Source organism: Corvus brachyrhynchos, unplaced genomic scaffold (genome assembly GCF_000691975.1).
Source record: "Corvus brachyrhynchos isolate BGI_N302 unplaced genomic scaffold, ASM69197v1 scaffold60, whole genome shotgun sequence".
NCBI classification, from domain to species: Eukaryota; Metazoa; Chordata; class Aves; order Passeriformes; family Corvidae; genus Corvus; species Corvus brachyrhynchos.
Window position 1 is genome coordinate 4,239,236 of NW_008236767.1, and position 18,706 is coordinate 4,257,941.

The 18,706-nt window shown below is 37.0% G+C and overlaps 1 protein-coding gene across 4 annotated transcripts in view; it reads right to left on the bottom strand.

The window, feature by feature from the left end:
• ST18 (ST18, C2H2C-type zinc finger) overlaps window positions 1-18,706 on the bottom strand; it is a 169,304-nt gene that overhangs the window by 149,757 nt on the left and 841 nt on the right. The gene's annotated exons all lie outside the window — the stretch shown is intronic.

Here is an 18,706-nt window from a genome sequence, read left to right on the forward strand (position 1 = left end):
AAAAGGCTTGTTGGCTAGCAGCTGTTCATGGAATGAACCATCATGGTTTTATGCACATAAAGAATCCTTAGACTTCACATTAATGTCACCCCTTTTAAACTCAGTCATGCTATTCAGTTTCTCTAATGCGCAAACTTAGGGAAGCATACAAACCTACAGGTCTTTCTGTCATGGTAGAAGAAATATACATACAAATATTGAGCATGCAATTCTCCTTACCAGTTCCACCCCCTGCCCCCAGTCACATCTCTACTTAAGCTATTTCAATTGCAAATGAATGTTTGCTAAATAATTGGCTGGTGAAACGCTGGCTTGAGACATCTTTACCTATACTATCATCTAATTGCTTACAGAATTTTCAATTAGGTTCTCTTCACTTTTTTAGATGTTCCCTCTGCCATATTTTTTCTCATACCTGCTTCCTAGTAAGTCAAGCACAAATTTTCCTTCCCTTAAGCACACACACACCAGTTCTGTAATGTACCAGTGTGTAATTCAACTTGTCTTAAAATGATTTAAACTATGGATTCAAGGCAATCATCAAAGCTTTACTAAGTTTACCTTTAAAACACTCAAAGAAGTGTTAATCAGATTTTTGCTTTCAGATCAAAGTGATCGAGCACACAAAGCATTTCAGCTACAATAATGCAAAGGTGCCCTCTGGGAAAAAGAGCCTAGATTTTCCATGTTAATGCTCATCCATTCCCTAGATTATGTTGCAAAGCAAAAATTCAGGATGTTAGTCACACTTCAGGTTTCTCACACCAGGTTGGATTTTTCCATGCCTGCATGAAGCAAATGTCAGTTATATACCTAATCCACATGTAAAGCTGATTCTCTAGATTTGCAATAACAAGTATATGTGATCAAATAGAATTCTTGGAGAATAAACACCGAGAAAAGTCAATGTTTCTTCTCTGAAGCCCTATCTGTTTCTCAAGACTCTCCAGACCTGTAAAATCAAAGTGTAACTATTTTAATAAAATACTGCAAACAGATGTGGAAGCACAAGGTTTGAAAAAGGTATATTTGGGTGAAAGGAGTAAAACATAGATTACTCTTCCTAAAACAATCTATTTCCAGGATTCTCCATAAAGAACACAAAATAGTTTATTATATTTCAGAAGAATAAAAGGCAAAATAAAGATGTAGCAGTTCTTCTGCGGGAGACATAAACTCAGTGAAGGCTTGACTATTTCTTCATGCTATGCCATTTGATAGCAAAATGGAAAAAAAATGCTGGCACTTCAAACTGGCAGTGTAGCTATCCATTTAAAACCCTGTATCAGATTACCAATACCATGTGATGTCTTATATAAAGCTGGATAACATTCATGATCAGTTTGTATCCAGTACAAAGCTCCTCATAAATAAATAGGGCTAGAGGCATGTTTTGATGGCAGAGGGCATCATACTGTTCTGTTCTTATTGAAAGATGGCCCTGGTTTAGTAAAGATATGTTTTGTTGGCAAAAAGTCTGCTATCATCTGGTTAAGTGGAAGGATGTTCAGATGTGAAGCTGAAGCAAACATTTAAGCTTAATCTTGAAGGCAAGTGATTTACTTTGTAGCATTTCAAGGCTATTTATTTTACAGTACAGCAGCTTGTTTGCCTGGAATCAGTGTGACTCACAAAATCTTGTTAAAATGCAGTATTAGGAGGAAAGAGAAAAAAATAAAAAAAAAAGGAAGAAGAAACAGAGCAAGAGCTAGGAGTTAGAAATATAAGTAGAAGAAGAAATAAGGATTTAAACAAAAAGAACATTAGAGAACGAGAATATATCAAGCAAACATACATTTTACTTTATCTTCCATTTGAACCTCTTAATAGAGCCCTTGCTTACTCTGGCCAGCAATTTCTCTTGCAAATAGCTTCATAGGCATCAGTGGGACAATTTCTGAGAATTACTGCATTTTTATGTCACTTAGAAGTGGACTACATAGTGTTTCAGATGATAATTAACAGAAATGACTACAGAGAAGTCAGAAGGAAGAGAATATATATTCTATAAACTCAAATATCAGAGTACCAAAAATAGAGGCTAGTATTAACCACTGGGAACTTAGAATTAATCAGTTTTTTAATACATTTGGACTTATTCCACACACAAACACGTAAATATTATTTTGCTTGCTATTTCACCCATTATTTTTCTATAGCAAAGTTGATTAATTAATTGAAATTCTTAGCCTTCGTTGGTCCCTTCCTCCTGTTCCCCACAAGTACACCTCTTTTTTTTTTTCACTAGCACATGGAAAACATAATGCAGCTACTATTTTAAATGGAAACAACCATGAATCTATGAAGATACCACTTAACATAAATACAAGAAATCAATGCAGCAGATTTATCTATGCTTTGAGCTGTCAGTTCCCACAGTGACCTGATCAGCTACATTTTTTTAATGTTACACAAACATGGTTAAGTCTTGATCTATAAATTTAGCCTATCAGTACCATTTTTGTGAAGACATTTTCACTGAATTATCTAGATCCTCATAAAATTTGTCAGTAATGTTACAAAGAATCTAGCCTTGATATCAACTTCAATTAAGGAGATATTATGTAGTCATTTATTCTCAAATTCAGATTTCTGGTAATACATACATGCAGTAATGACCACCTTAAAACTTATCTCGTTTGAAAGGTACATTCCATGTCAGATTTCTGTGTTGATATTAGATGTTACAAGACCTTTTCAATAGCACTGAGCACCTCCCTAGTCTCTCACATTTTCCTTGGCTTAGCTTTATCTAGGTGAGAGTTTTGCTGTGTAAATGGCTTGCTGTTGCAATGTTGTGAATCCACGACAGAGTACGTGAGAGCTGAGGACCTGTTTTTACATTTTCAGCAACCAGTGATGGTCACAGGATCCTTAAAAGGGGCTCCTTTGAGGTACAAGTTAAAGATGCATCTGCCACTGCAAGTCAATGGCCAACAGCCATCATCTCTTCATCATTTGTATGTGGATGTGACAACCTCCATCTGTCTCTGTTGCTTGAGCCCAAGCAATCACAGGATTTGGGGAAAACGTGTAGGTAGATGGAAGACTTAAGACTTGTACAAAGGACAAATCACTCTCACATCTGAATTGATCTCAGTATTAACTGGTGGAATGGAAATACAACTAATAGACAAAAGAAAGAGATTGAAAGCGGAGAGGGTGACAAGTGAAGTAATCCCACTCAGAGTCCATTGCTGGCCATATCAGTCTCAGTCCCATGCAGAAGTTGTGCTGTGAGGTTCACATGTGGGCTGTCAAACACGGGAAAAACTGCTTTTCCTAGAACTGAACACTACCACAAGAACAGATTTTAAATTAAGTTGTTGGACTGCCTACTGGCTTTGGCTAAAGCAACTAATCACACCCTGTCTTTGAGTCCCTATACAGAGAAATAACTGATTCCAACAAGTTCACAGTCTCCCCCTCCACTTTAATTCCCCACCACTAGGGAAGAAAATAAACATAGGAGGGTTTTATGTGCACAGGGCCCTTTTTATTTTTTAGTCAGGACCAGATAATATCTAATAAAGTGAGAAACACAACCAATGAAAACTTGAGGTCTTTATGCAAAAAGACCTTTAATTAAAACAAGACAATATTATACAGATCTCTCACAAAAACTGTCTACAAACACATTCATTTTACTCTCTTAACATTTTTTATTCCAGTATTTGCAGGTTTTGACATTTCTTTTTTTTTATTTTTTCAAGCAGTTTTAAAATGATGTGAATATTTTTTATACATTGTCATTTGTATATATAAGTCTACAAGAAAAAAGAAGAAGAAAAAATATATTATTTCTAAAATAGTAAAAAGAGGCACAAATCTCATTGTATTACACTCTTTACTCATAAATGAAATGCAATTTTTTTCTTTCTGTTTCAAGTAGGAGCAGTTATTCAGAATTTAAGTATGCTTCCTGAGTGCACAAAGTGAGATTAACTTTTAGAAGAAAGCAGCTGCTGCTATATTATATATTTGTAAAAAAAAATCCTTTGGGCTTTATTCTGCCTACCATATTTGATGAATTTATCACCACATCCTTTTATTTAGTGTTCAACATTGGAGAAATTCTTTGATTTTGTAAGGAGCAGATATGAAGAATGATTCAATTGCATCACAAATGAGACCAGGTTGCTCCTAACATCTAGGTATAATGCATCAGAAAAGTATTAACAATAAAAATAACTTGCAGGACAGGACAAAGCAATGGCATTAAATAGCATGTGCAGACATACTAAAAAAGAAAATTGGTGGAGAAGCAAAAAGCTGCACATCTTCCATCAGTCAATGCTCAGAACCACCCCAGGACGTGCCAGGTGTGGCTCACAGTAACCTGTCTGCAGGACCTTCTGAAGTCACTGGTGATCTAGCAGCAACCAATGGTGTTTCAGCAGGCAAAAGTAGCAGCTGGTTTCCCTGATGGATCTTACAGTGAACAACATCAGTGGAATCCCCCAGCAGGTTAGAGGTGGGGATATTGGTCTTTCTAAAGATCAGACTCAAACAAGCCCAGAGACATCAGGACTAAGTGGCTTAATCCACTGGTCAGTTCCTGGAAAGTCATGGATGGGGACAGCCAATCTATCTGCTTTGCAGATGACCACAATCTCCTGTCTCCTGTCCTCAGTGACATGCAGGTGGTTATTGGCCAGTTTGAAAGTTCTGCAAAGTTTTTTAGATTTACAGTTCCTCTAACAGAAATGTGAATTCAGTCAAGACCAGATAAGGCTGACTCTCTAATGTGCAAGGTAATGAAAAATCCCCTTGGTTGGGCCCAAATGGTTGCATTTCAGATGCAACCCTGCAGATGCCAGGGTAGATGAATACAGCCTGATATATTGGCTTGGCTGGTAACCAGGTACTGTCTAGGGAAGGGGTATGATGATGATCCACAAGGGAGGGCTGTCACATAACACTTGTCTCTACATTGCCTCACAGCTGGGAGATTTAGGCTGCATATCCTTGATAGGCATAACCTTGCTATTATGTGCTTCCATCAGCTCAGTCCCCGGGCTCTTCCATGATTAACAGAATAATTCCATTTGCAGGACATGATACCTAGCTCCACAGTTCTGGGGCACAGTATATTACTGGCACTGAAGTTAGGATAATCACAGTTGAATGGCCATGTAGCTTGTCTACATGATGGCACAACCCCTCAGGTCATTATTTGCAGAGGGCTCAAATCAAAAACTCAAACACTGCAATAACCTTAAAGCTAATCTTGTCATGTAACCAACAGACTTTAGTGGGAGAAGATTACTGCTCTGTTCTGGCAAACTTGGATAATATCTCTGTTGTTGTCCTGAACTTCAACTATGAATTCTAGAAAGCAAAAGAAAGAAAAGCAAATAAAAAAATAAACACTCAATAATATCCTGTCTCCTCTCCACTGTACCAGCCTCTGCTCTCACCTTAACATTTATAAATTGTCTTTTACAAATAAGGAGTTACTTCAGCTTTTACAGTACTTTTGAGGAGATACTTCATCCTCACACAGACTGGCAGCAGAGAAAAGCAACTTAGAAAACTGCTTTTTCATAGAGTAGGTGAGCAATAATTTATCAGAAACAAATTGTGATACTGCCACAGCAAACAGAGGGAAAAAAACACAAGCGTCACACAGCTAATTCAAATTGAAGCGTATTATACAGGATTTGCCCACAACTAGCTTGCACATTTTTTACACTGCATTCTTAAAAATATTCCTTCAAGATGTGCAACTATGAGGCTAAATTGATGAAACTCTTCCAGATATCACGAAAAGAAAGAAACATAAATTGCTTGGGGTGTAAAAGATGATTTCAAAACATACACGCATGAGATTTTCAAATTTCAACCATGTATTTTAATATTAAATTCAGGGTTGAAAATATACCCATTCCTTCTCAAAAATTGCCTATATGGAATTTCACCATTGCAGTTTGAGTACCTGATCTTCAAAAGTACTAAGTATTCAAGAGTGTTAAAGGTGAATGAAAAAGGCAGATATACAAACCACACATGAGTATTTGTACATGGACTTCTACGTAGTTTCTTCTCAAGGCCAGGATCACAGGTAATATATTCTAGACATATATTTGATAGTTTGAGTTCTACTACAAAGTAGAAATGCCAAATTTAAAATGGCTGAATGAAAAAATAAATTTTTTTCCTACTTTCCAGTCATGAATATGCCATCATATCTTTTGTTTTTTACTACACAGCTTTATTTCAGTAGCACAAGAAATAATAAAAGAAGACTTTTCTAGACGCGAAACTGTTACTGATAATTGCTTTTTTATTTATGAAATTATAAATTCTCCCTCACAGGTCTTCATTCTCATCCTGCAGAAATCTGATTGGCAGGTATACCCACACCAGAAACTATCCCTGTTTTCCCAGGTGTGTGATGCAGAGTATGTTTCCTCTTCTCGTGATCATGATAATATGAGCACAAGCTACATAGTCTTGCTATGCAATATGAGAAGTTTATAGGTGCTCTCTCTCACCATAGAGGGTTTACAGAGGCATGATTACTTTCTGTAGAAATATTTTTTTAAAGTCCTTTTTAAATATTAGAATATATATGTTGAAAAATTTTGTTTTTAGAGAAGGGTGGGTTTGATTCTAAATTGTCTCTGTGAAATTTGCCACTGATTTGATGTGACTACAACTAAACTGTGAGGTTCATTTTGTGCTTTACTGTAACAGGCCCAAAAACTAGAGGGGCAACCTCATGATATCATGAGATAAATGATCAATAATGAATTGCTCTTTGTTTTCCTGATATCACATCTGTGGACTTTTAGGTTCACAAATAGTCAAAGAACTTAAAAAACTGCAAGTTCCCAAGTGTTGCATTTGTTTTGCTGTTCAGATCCAGAAGGCAACATTTCTTTTTTGATAGTAGCCCATCCTTTTTCCCACATCACACAGTGCTGATGAAGTCAGCAGGGATGGGATGTGCCACCCAGCTCCAGGCTGCAGGCCATGGGCCAGCCAGCAAGCTACTGCAGCCAAGGTTATTCTTATTGCACCCTCTTGTACAGGGGCCATTGCCTTACTGGGAACAGCTTCTGCTTCCAGTAGAACAGGAGCTCAGGTAGTGAGAGGTGACATTTTTCAGTAGAAATGCTTCCCCTGTTTTTATCAAGTATCTTGGTACCAGCAAACAAAGCTAGCAAGCTTGTTCAAAAATGAAGCTTGCAGGCTGAGAGGAGAGGAAGAGCATTTACAATATGGAATTGATCCATTTTAAGCGTTCTAGTTGGCAAATGTGTTAGAGAAAAAAAAATTCAGTCTGCAATAGATAATCTGGCACGAATCAGAAACAATATTTTGTAGGTGGGCCCAGCACAAAGCAAGGTCCATTAGGCTCAAAGGACACTGCAACAGAACAATGGAAGCAGACAGGAAGTCTGCACTAATAAATATGCCCATTGGGTCAGTGCCACAGCCTAGCATGGCATAGATACATACAGAAGGATTATACACTAAATGGTGCAAACACAGTCCAGTCCATCTGTCATAAACATTAAGTCCAAAGGCCACAGGTGCAGATGGCACTAAAAAGTAAAAATTACACCCAGACAGAGACCACTTCGTGTAATATGGAGAAGAAAAAAAAAAATCCAACAAAACAAAACAAAACAAAAAAATTCACTGATTTGTTTCCAATCAATAAATGTTCTCAGAATGTCCTTGGCAATCTCTGCTTCTTCCTTTCCCGCTGTCATTGTACATGCATAACATACATTTTGTTTCACAAAAGTACTTTGAGCATTCAGGATCACTTTTTAACCAGTTAAGTAGATCTACCAGATATTTTGGCAAAAGACAAATAATTTAAAGTAAGATTCAGTCCTTCATGCTAGTATGTTGAGAATAGAATGTGTTTTGCCTTTGGAGATGGAATGTTCGACTCCAGGTATATTTTGTTTGAGGAATGTTGCCATAATAAAAAGCTTAATAAAAAGGAGGACAGTGTGCTTCTCTCTCTCATAGTCCAGATAAACAGAAAGTTGCATGTTTTAAAGTTCTAAAAAACAAAGAATTTCTGCTTTTTAATCATTTTACATAACACTTGCACATGACATTGATTTCTCATACTGAAGTATCTTTAATACATATTCTATATATCTGCAGATTTTGTACAAAAAGGTGGCTAAACACCACACTTTATTATAGTAGCATTTAATTCACCATAGTTTTTTTCTTTCACAATCACCACAGGCTAGTAACCAAATATCCAGAGCTAAATGGGAACAGATCACCCAAAAAGGGTTTTCAGAATTGTTCCTCCAAGTGAAATAAATCCTAGAATAAACACTGACCCTTCAAGATTTTGTCTTGTCTACCAAATCAACTGTGTCTCAAGCCTGTGGTAGTCAGAACCCCAAGTGTGTCTTTTTCCAGCCATTCTTTGATGCAGTTGTAGAACTTGCACAAGTACCGGTCAATTTTTCAGCTGACTAAAGGAACGATGCCAATTCTACAGCAGGACTTACAAGAGAGTTTTAAAATTATAACAAAATTCTTATATCTTTGATGGGGTGTTGGATAGCATTTAACAAAGAAACAAAAGGCACCCAAGACTATAATTATATTCCAACTGTATAATCCCACTGAAATTCCCAGTGGCAACCCCAATGTTGTTTCAGAAAGAGTAGTTTTATTGATACCAATCTCCTCAACTTTTTTTTGCTACAAGAATAAGCATTATCTTTCCATCTTAGTCAGCATTGCCCAGTGTGCCTCATTCATTTTGCTCTTGAAATCTGACCTCCATAAATCAATGAAGGAAACCTGATGCCTTTGCACTAGCAATATCTGTAAGATTGCATAAGCAGGTGTATAGGATGGGATGTCTTTTCCTTCTGGACTGAGCTTTTGTAACTGGGCAGCAGACTCTAATCACAGAAATGATTATGCATGCTGTTTCTTTGTTGTACTTGCAGCCGAGTACTGTAAAGATCTAATAATACAGAAATGAATCAACTGACATTTCCGAAATATTGAAGCATTGTTAAAAAACCCCAAGTTGCACAGTTTTTAATTTTTAAGAGGTACATACCCGTTAAGCAAGGGTTGGAGTATGGTCTGTACAAGAGATAACAATGGGCAGCATCAATGCCATTTTTCTAGAGTCTCAAATATAAATCATTTCAGAAAGGTTTTTTGGTTTCTTTTTTAAATCAAAAGGTATGAACAGTGATTCTGAAGGCCTGTGGATTGTAATATTTCAGTTTTCCCTTACAGCTATGGCAGGATCCAGTGTCTCATAACCAGGGCACATTCCCATTTAACAGCTGACTACCTGAAGTTATCTGGCTTAACCATGGATTATAGCTAGGGACTTTTCCAGTATCCAGTTTCTAAGTGTTTATTCCCACACTGATGCTGCAATGACAGCTGTGACTACAGCTACGCATACTTGTTCTGCTCCCACTGTCCTCTGTGACCAGGAATGACGGGACCCTCGGCCCGGTCAGTGGAGCAGTTCCTGAGCACAGCCCCGGCCATGCGGCTGGAGAAATAAACATCTCTGAAACAGCTATCAAGAATCTGTCTGTCCATATATATTTCCTTTCCACGGGACTCCTGGTTTGATATATGCGTGTTGCAGGATCCCCACTGCAACAATGAATCAACTGACATTTCCGAAATATTGAAGCATTGTTAAAAAACCCCAAGTTGCACAGTTTTTAATTTTTAAGAGGTACATACCCGTTAAGCAAGGGTTGGAGTATGGTCTGTACAAGAGATAACAATGGGCAGCATCAATGCCATTTTTCTAGAGTCTCAAATATAAATCATTTCAGAAAGGTTTTTTGGTTTCTTTTTTAAATCAAAAGGTATGAACAGTGATTCTGAAGGCCTGTGGATTGTAATATTTCAGTTTTCCCTTACAGCTATGGCAGGATCCAGTGTCTCATAACCAGGGCACATTCCCATTTAACAGCTGACTACCTGAAGTTATCTGGCTTAACCATGGATTATAGCTAGGGACTTTTCCAGTATCCAGTTTCTAAGTGTTTATTCCCACACTGATGCTGCAATGACAGCTGTGACTACAGCTACGCATACTTGTTCTGCTCCCACTGTCCTCTGTGACCAGGAATGACAAGAAAAAAATTCCTGTCTCATTGACAAGGTCTGTTGGTGCAAGTGTGAGTAGATGAGACCTCACACTGCCATATATTAAATCTGCCAACTCTCATATTGCTACCACAAGAGTTAAGAAATGTGATGCCATATCCAGCCTTCCAACAAGGCTTACTTATCATGGCCACTGTGGTGACACCTAGACACACAATATTAGATTTCTCATTTCCTATTAGCTCAGAACTTAGGCAGAGTTTGCTCCCATTCCCATTCACACACTGTGACTCCCATGTAGCCCTGGCAGGTGGGTTCTTGTGCCAGGATGTATGGAAGGAACCTGAAGAGGTTTCAACCATCCATCACCAGCCATTCGTGCCTAAGCCCTTATTTCCTCATCTCCCTTGGTGCTGCTGTACACCAACAGCAATAACTACGGATGACGCTATTGGTGTTAGGGCTCAGGAAAGCAACAAGGCTGCTCCACCTGGAGTTAAATCAACTGAACAGGACATGCTAAAACTATCTATGCAATGTAAATGAGAAACTATTGAGAGATTACAAAGGGAGAAGCTAATAAGCTATATAGACAGTGCAGTGAAGAATGGCTGGATTTCACAGGCAGCTGAGAGACAGTCACATAATCACTGGCCAGACTTCACAGAGAGTTGAAGGGGGTCACTGGGGACCTTCTTGTGAGTGCAGTCATGCAAGATCAACAGTGCACAGGGAACTGTAGCATAAATTCCATGCAAGGCCATGAGCACACCAGCAATGGTTTCAAAAATACTGACCTGGCAAAGTGATACAGCAAATCTGGGGTAACTGGGGAAAATAAAATTGGGGCAGGCTATTTTTTGGGAGAAGGCTAAAGCAGGAAAGAGTTAACCAGAGCGGTGAAAAAGAACATCTAAAAATAGTTATTAGAAGCTTTGCAAGTGCTGTGAGCAGTGCTGCCTGCTGGGTAGTCCTGCATTTGATGAGCCCAGCCTGAGTCAGGACTAAAAACCAAACTTGCAAATATGCAATGCAAATATCAAGCTTGCTTCTGCAATAAGGAGGAAGTGAGTTGGGCAGAGGTATTTTCCTTGGCCTAAAAGGACAACATCTGGACAGGACAGATTGAACATTCTGGCACAACTCCAGGACCAATTATATCGGTATCTTCCCGGCCACTTCCTAATATCTTTCACAGTATAAATCCATAGAGTAAAAGATTGATTACAATGTATTCTACATTCCCACATAGAGTATTTTCTACCAATGACACAAGAGGTTTCATTTCTTTCCTTCTACTTTTAGCTCCCAGTCCTTACTGTTAGTCATGTTGATTTGGCATAAGGAAAAGGTAGACTTACAAATATCTGTTGATCACTCTCTTTGTTCTACCATTTTCACTTCCAAGCAAAAATGCGTCAGATGTCTTTTGATTTCTTTGACACAGTACTTTCTTCCTTAGCAAAAATATTCACATCAAATTTCAGGGAAAAAAAACAGAGGATAAGCACCATCAAATCAAACCAAGGCACAGTTAGAATACATAGGCCATTGCTTCCCTAGCAAGAGCATTCAACACCCTGGGCAAATAGCTGTACTCTGTAAATTTACAACATTCCATGAACAATAGCAAGAACTACTCTACAGGAAGAATCTTTCCAGCAGATATAGGAGATTCAAAGACCTGGATAAGCCTTTGGTTTACATCTAGAATGAAATTTTTTGGTATTTTTCTTTACTGCGTATGTGAAAACAACACTTTACACTTACAAATTAGTAAACTACTACTTAACTATTACTGCCTAACGTGAAGGAAATCTCTTGCAATGTTTAATGTTTCATTGGAACTGCTTAAGAGCCCAAGCTCACCTGATGCTTATGAATGGTGAGCTTCTTTAGGAGGCAGGAGCTACTATCTACTGACAAGGAAAACATTATTTCAGAAGTTGCCACACTATTATTTTCTCAGGAGTTCTCTGCCTAAAAATGATTTTTTTTTACTTGCAGGTATCTCTTTTCTAGATTAAACAAGCCCTGCTTTCACAGAGTTTATTCGCAGGACATATGCTGCTGCCTCCAACCATCTTGATAGTTCCCCGCTGAATGTGCTCTAGTTGATCAAGTTCTGTCTTGATTGGAGGTACCCTGAACTGGATGCATTGTTCTAGATGTGCCCTAGTTAGTACCAATTATAAGGAAATCACAACTTTCTCTGATCTACTGGTAGTCTGCTTTGACACAACCCCATGCTTTGTTACCCTTCATCACAGTCAGCATACAAAGTTCAGCTCACTGTCCACTGAGGAAGTTACTGAACCAGGGTGGGCTTCTGGACAGTCCCCTAAGGAACTCAGGTAACAAGGTGGAGTATGAACCATTAGCCACTACCCCTGGAATTCAATGATCCATCTGTTTCCTACTCATGTACCTGTCCATCTACCCAGTCCATAATTACATTGCATCAATATTAGGATGTAATGGGAGACTGTGCTAAAAAACTTGCTTAAGTCAAAGCAGATGACATCCCCTGCTCCCCTTAAACATGAATCCAGTCAACCGTGTGATCTCATTGCAGATGCTACTGTGTTGGTTAACAATTACAATCTGTGCTACTCCAGAACCCTTTTTTATAAGAGAACGGGGTATAAGCATACCAGGTATAAACATTCATATTCTCCATGGTCATCTTTACCACCAACATTAAGCTGCCAGAAAATCTTTACTCATATATTTTCTCTGAAGTAGCATAAATCTGCTAGCAAAATGGAATATTTTTGACACATGCGATCACATGATTAACACTTCTATAGGAGCACTACTAATAAAATTATTTCCGAGAAAAATAGAAAAAATATTTCTGTGGGTCAAGTTCATGGGAAATGTGTTTCAGTTTCATGCTGTTTAAAGCTGCAGTTAGTATTTTTTCAGACTTTTATCCATATTTCATCTAATATTAATGAAGTGTTTTCTTAAGTTTAACATCTTAATTCCTGGAAAAAAATAATGTCCATATTAACTTGTTGAGATCATAAAATATATTAGTGAGCTCCTAAGTATCATTTCCCTGCAGAAATTTCAAAATGTTCTGCACAGATTCATATACATATATAGATCTAAAATATGAGTGTAGTGATAAAAATATAATATATATAAACATAGATTAAAAGTTTTCAGAAGAGCGTACTTCTTTTTCTGGGCCAACATAAAATCCCCAAAGAATAGTAAAATAACATATTCAAATAACATTGTTATTCATTGTATTTTTACAGTGTTGGGAAAACCTAGGGCATAAAATTGAAACTGAGATGGGCCACCAAAGTAAAAAAGGAAAAATAAAGCATGGAAAAGTAAGAAAAAGAAAAAGTAAGCATACTTGTTGAATATTTTCTATTCTGTGAAGCCTATTCTTAATAACCCCTTGCACTATATTGACTAATCACAATCATCTTCTACAGAAGACCTTCATGTGTTACAGAGTATTGATAGAAGAGTTATTCTGTACAGTAGAGCGAAATATAGGATTCAATTTTTGGAAGAGACTTGTTAAAAACATAAATATCTTTTGAAGTCACTTTGCTTGTAAACATAAACATGAATATGTATTACAAAAAGAGAATTCACACTTATTTTGTTGACAGCAGTGTGAGTATTAAACTCTTAGAAATACATAAGTGTAAGAGAAATAACAGAAATTTTCTAGGAAAGAGGAGTGATTTACAGAGTTTCTAGAAAGGTTTAGTACCACATATCCTCAGATTTAATGTTGAGTTCATAAAGGCTACAGTTCCTCAGCTCTAGGTCACCACACACCATAAGTTGGTTGCTTTTTTTTTTTGTTCCCAGGATGTGTGAGACACTCAAGACTTGTATCAGCTTTGTATGGATTTCAGTGGGAGTCAAAGAATATCAAGAGACTGGCATCTGAAGTTTGCTCTTGACATATGAGAAAGTGAAGCAATGAAAAAAAAAAGCCTAGTATTGATTTGAGATACACAGTGAAAAGGGCAGGTAACAAACTCCCAACAGAAATCCAGGATAAAGTGAAAACCACCCAAACCCAGCTACATGATCCAATCTAATATAATCGGGGAAAATCACCATTTCTGATTCTTAAAGCACATTAGAAATAAAGATGCCTCCGTAGATATGTTTCAGTAAAATGATAGAACCACCAAAAACAAAACTGCAATATTGACATTTTCTTGTGATATATGTCTACATTTCCCAGAATTACACCAATTGCTTAGGCTGTCCATTTATTCATGAAATGGGTGAAAAATCTATATCTTTTTCCTCCGTATTGAATTTTTGAAATTACGGTTTATTTGCCTACATTTATCATTCTAATTTACTGGCTCTAATTTATTTAAGTTTATTTTGCAATCTGCAGATTGATAATGTAATTACCCATAAGGAGCCTGAATTTATTCAATTGCTGGTGCAAATGCCACAGTTTCCTTGTTTACATGAGGAGATTTTCGCTAGCACTGCTATCTTGGTCACTGATCACCACTGAATCAGGGCTACTCCCAGCTGGACACAAGCACACATTTTCTTTGATACATGCCTAAACAGAACACAAAGCTTTATCTGAATGACAGATACCTTCATTTCAGGTACCATAAAGATTTTGGTAGTCACCCCCACCCCCTTATGAACTAAGAATGAAGAAATACATCCCTGAGTTAAACAAATGTAAAACGTAGCTGTATAGTGGCAAGATAATTTTACTATGCACAACTACTTTGCAGAGTAAAACTTCTACAAAGCAGCAAAAAAAAGAATAGATCAAAGACATCAAAAGGGAGGGGAAAAAAAATGAGAACATGATATTACCATACCTGTATGTATGAATAATACCACAATCAAGAAAATATCAAACATTGATCTATGACAGACTGGGAACTTCAGCAATAAGATAGACCTTCTGTTTCTTGGTCATGAGCTGCTAGGTTGCAATCTTCTATCTTTGGTCAGCATACAGATAAGAACACCAAACTTCTAGCATAGCTTTACACTTGACTAAACTACACGTTTTCAGCAACATTATTTTGGTCTCTGAATTTTGGGGTTTTGTATTCAGGATGTTACAGAAAAGAAAAAGTCAAAAAAAAAAAGCAGGCCAGCTGCTAATGAAATTTAACAAACAAGCAAACTTAATTGAATCAAGAGTCCACTTGGACTTGTGGACTTCAACACTGACTGGCTAAAACCAGAGCACTGAGGGTTATAAATAGTACCTTAATTTCAACCTCTGCACTAATTTGCGGGAAAAGCATTTGAGGAGGAACAAATAACTAATAACTAATGAAGAGAATCAGCTACTGTAATCGAGCACTTCCACTGTGGCTCAGCTAAACACAACTTCTCACACCCTTTTTAACCAACAAAAAATGAGAGAGATATGTAAAAGCCAACTGGAATATATTGCTTGTCAAAATGCTACGGATGACAGAAGCTTATGTGGGGAGAGAAGGGGGATTTGACTTTTGGACTCAAGACTATTTTTTCAAAACACAATCAAATCCAGGAGTGAAATCAGTACTTAAAGTTGTTTCTTCAATTTTAAAGAAGAACTGAATTGAGAGGAATTGAGTGCAAGGTTTTGGTAAAAATTGTGACTCCTACTTGAAATTGTCATTTGACATACTATCACTTGTATGCCACTATATTAGATGGGATCCTGTGTTATGAAAAAAATGAGATTATTTCTAAGTTTTCTTTGCCCTAGGGAAAAAAATTTGGTGAAACAAGCCTGTAGAGATTCTGGTCTCTCTGCTGATTCAAACACGAGCACTTCATTGGCTTCACAAATCCAGCACTTTATGCTACATGTATAAATGGAGATATTGACATGAAACCCATGGATTGGAAGACCTGTATGTGACGTTACACAGAGAATTGCAGCAAAAACATATCACAGGTCAGATATGCAACAGCAGTTTATAGCATCTCTCTCTCCTTCCCACCTCAATTTATACAGCTGATAGCTGCTACAGTTACCAGGGAATCCCTCCCTTGCTGTAATCCTCCCTTTAAAGCCCTTGGAGCTTCCTTCCCACTCATGCTACACAGAACAAGTGCCTGTGAGGAAGGGCTGCAGAGTCTCTGTCTGGCTCATGACACTTTTAAGAGCATGATAAAGGAAATGAAAAGAAAGTATGATTTTCAAAGGTGTTGGATTCTTTCCAATGCCTCCATAATCAAATTAAAGAAGGACATGAAAGGTAAGCAGAACAAGTGAAGAGGATTTTCAAGAATATTTACTGTTTGTGTGGCTCTACTCTCTTTAAAGGTACGGGAAATTTCCCCCTAACATCATAGACAGCAGATGTAAGTTGGCATTTGAATCAAAGTAGAACAAGACCTCTTTTATCTGGTGATAATTTTTTTGCAATTCCTTGATATTCAACAATCACAATTTAATAGCAAGCTCATTTTCTAAGTACTTAGTTAAAGTGTAAGGAAACAGAATGGGGACAGGCAGGTTGCTCTTTCTAGATTCACAGAAAGCAGCTTGAATAGAAGCCTTTTCAGAGAGGAGATTTTGCAGCTAATATATATTGAAGGATCTTTTCATGCACTGACTATAGTCAGTGATTTTTTTCCTTGCTTTAAATCACAAAAGGGAACCACAAGCAAACAATGGCTTTAAAAAGTGAAACAAAAGATAATTCAACTTTATATACAGAGTCTGTTTGCCTCACCCCACTCCCCTGCATATCTATGTATATACACAAAGAAAAGACTTTTAAAACACCACATAACGATAATTTTACAAACTTTTTACCAAAAATGAGAAAAATTCTGTTGTTACTCTAACTTCAAATATTTGAAAACTTGTTCCCTAAAAATTATCCTTTCTCCTACTTTTTTTTTTTTTTGCTACATAGCCATCAACTAGATGTATTATCACTGCAATGTATGTAATAAGTATTACACATTGGTTTCAGTAATGCTTCCACCAAATAAGGCTTCCAGCATCTGTCTGCAAGCTATAACATGCAACAAAATGTGGTTTGTTGCTTAAATTGATCTGTTTAAGCAGTGTGACATTATCATATTGTCACAAGTATGTTTAGTCTATCTTTCGAAGAGGATAGGAATATTGGCTGTAAGCCACTGTAAGCCTTTACCCTATTTTAAAGGAAAAGTTAAAGATCAAAAGTAGAGAGCACAAATGCACAAAGCCTTGGCACTCTCCTTCCATTTCAGCACTCTGCACTGACCTCTACTGGTTTCTCCACTGTAGCTTTCATCAATATGAAACGATCCACTTTTATTGAACTTTTGCACTCTTTTCTTCAAATTCCAGGATGAAGTAAATTGTATCCCACCCTGCTAACATCTCCCTGACTGAAGGTCATGAAAAGATCAAGCTTACGACTATTGGTGGCAGTTTATCTGTAGTGAATGAGACACTATGAAAAATCATCTGTTAAAAACCACCTCACAGTACATATACAGCTGTAGATAGATATTCAATATGAAAACTCTATCTTAACACATTTATTATTACTAATTTGTTACATTTTTAAATTTAACTGCTATCTCAGGTCTCATATCATCATTAGATGTTTGCTTTATAAAATCTTGGGGTTTATTATACAATTCCAAACATCTGACCCATGATGAAGACCAGAAGTACTACTGCAACACAAATACCTAAGTTGTGAATATAAATTTAACATCTTTAATCATCCCCGTTTGACATACTTCTGCTTCACATAACATGCTTCTCTCTAGAAGGTTCTTCAGTATAAATATTTGCCTTAATTAGGGCAGAGCTTGCATCTTTTTTGACCACACACCAACGGATCAAAGTACTGTAACAGGCTTGGCAACGTAAAAGTATCACTGTAAAAGCTTTGTCAAACCAAAGTCATCACCCTGTCTTACTGGGAGGAGTGATGCACTCACCACATCTTTCATACAGCTAAATGAAGTTCAAACTATACGTTTTTTAACTGATCACAAGCAAAAACAAAGACATAGTTCTTTATGTTCCTTACTGTAAAAAGCAACTCTAGTTAGTCATAAGTAAATGAGCAAACTTTTCCATCCTCATTTACCAAAGGACACTTTCGTTGTCAGCAAAACCCAAAACTTTCCAATTTTAAAAGCATAATTTTAGTTTTCTTTTTTATGAAAGTGTTCAAGTATGAATAACAGTTTTACATATCATGAGAACATTTCCTCTCACTGCTCCACCAGCGACTCCAAACAAACTTTTTAACTTTTCAAGTCACCTATACTGGCTGGAAAAAACCTCTACAATTGTTGACCACAAAAACAATGAAGTTTTGTTGTTCTGTTGGTGTAGATAGTAAAGCAGATCACATATTGTTAATTCAATTTCAGAACAGCAAAATCCCTCTTATTCATGAAGCTATTTTGTGTAATAATGCATTTTTCTTTCATTTTCCATAAAAACCTCTTTAGATCCTGAATGTAAACAGATGTTCAGCATGAATCTATAATATTTTATACTGTATAAATATCTGAATCTGACATCCTTTTTTTTTTTTTTTTTTATTTTTGGTAAATCATCTTCTCCGAGTTGTGGAACACTCTTATTCCTCTCCCTTCTTTTATGGCAGCTGAAGCTCGCACCACTCCA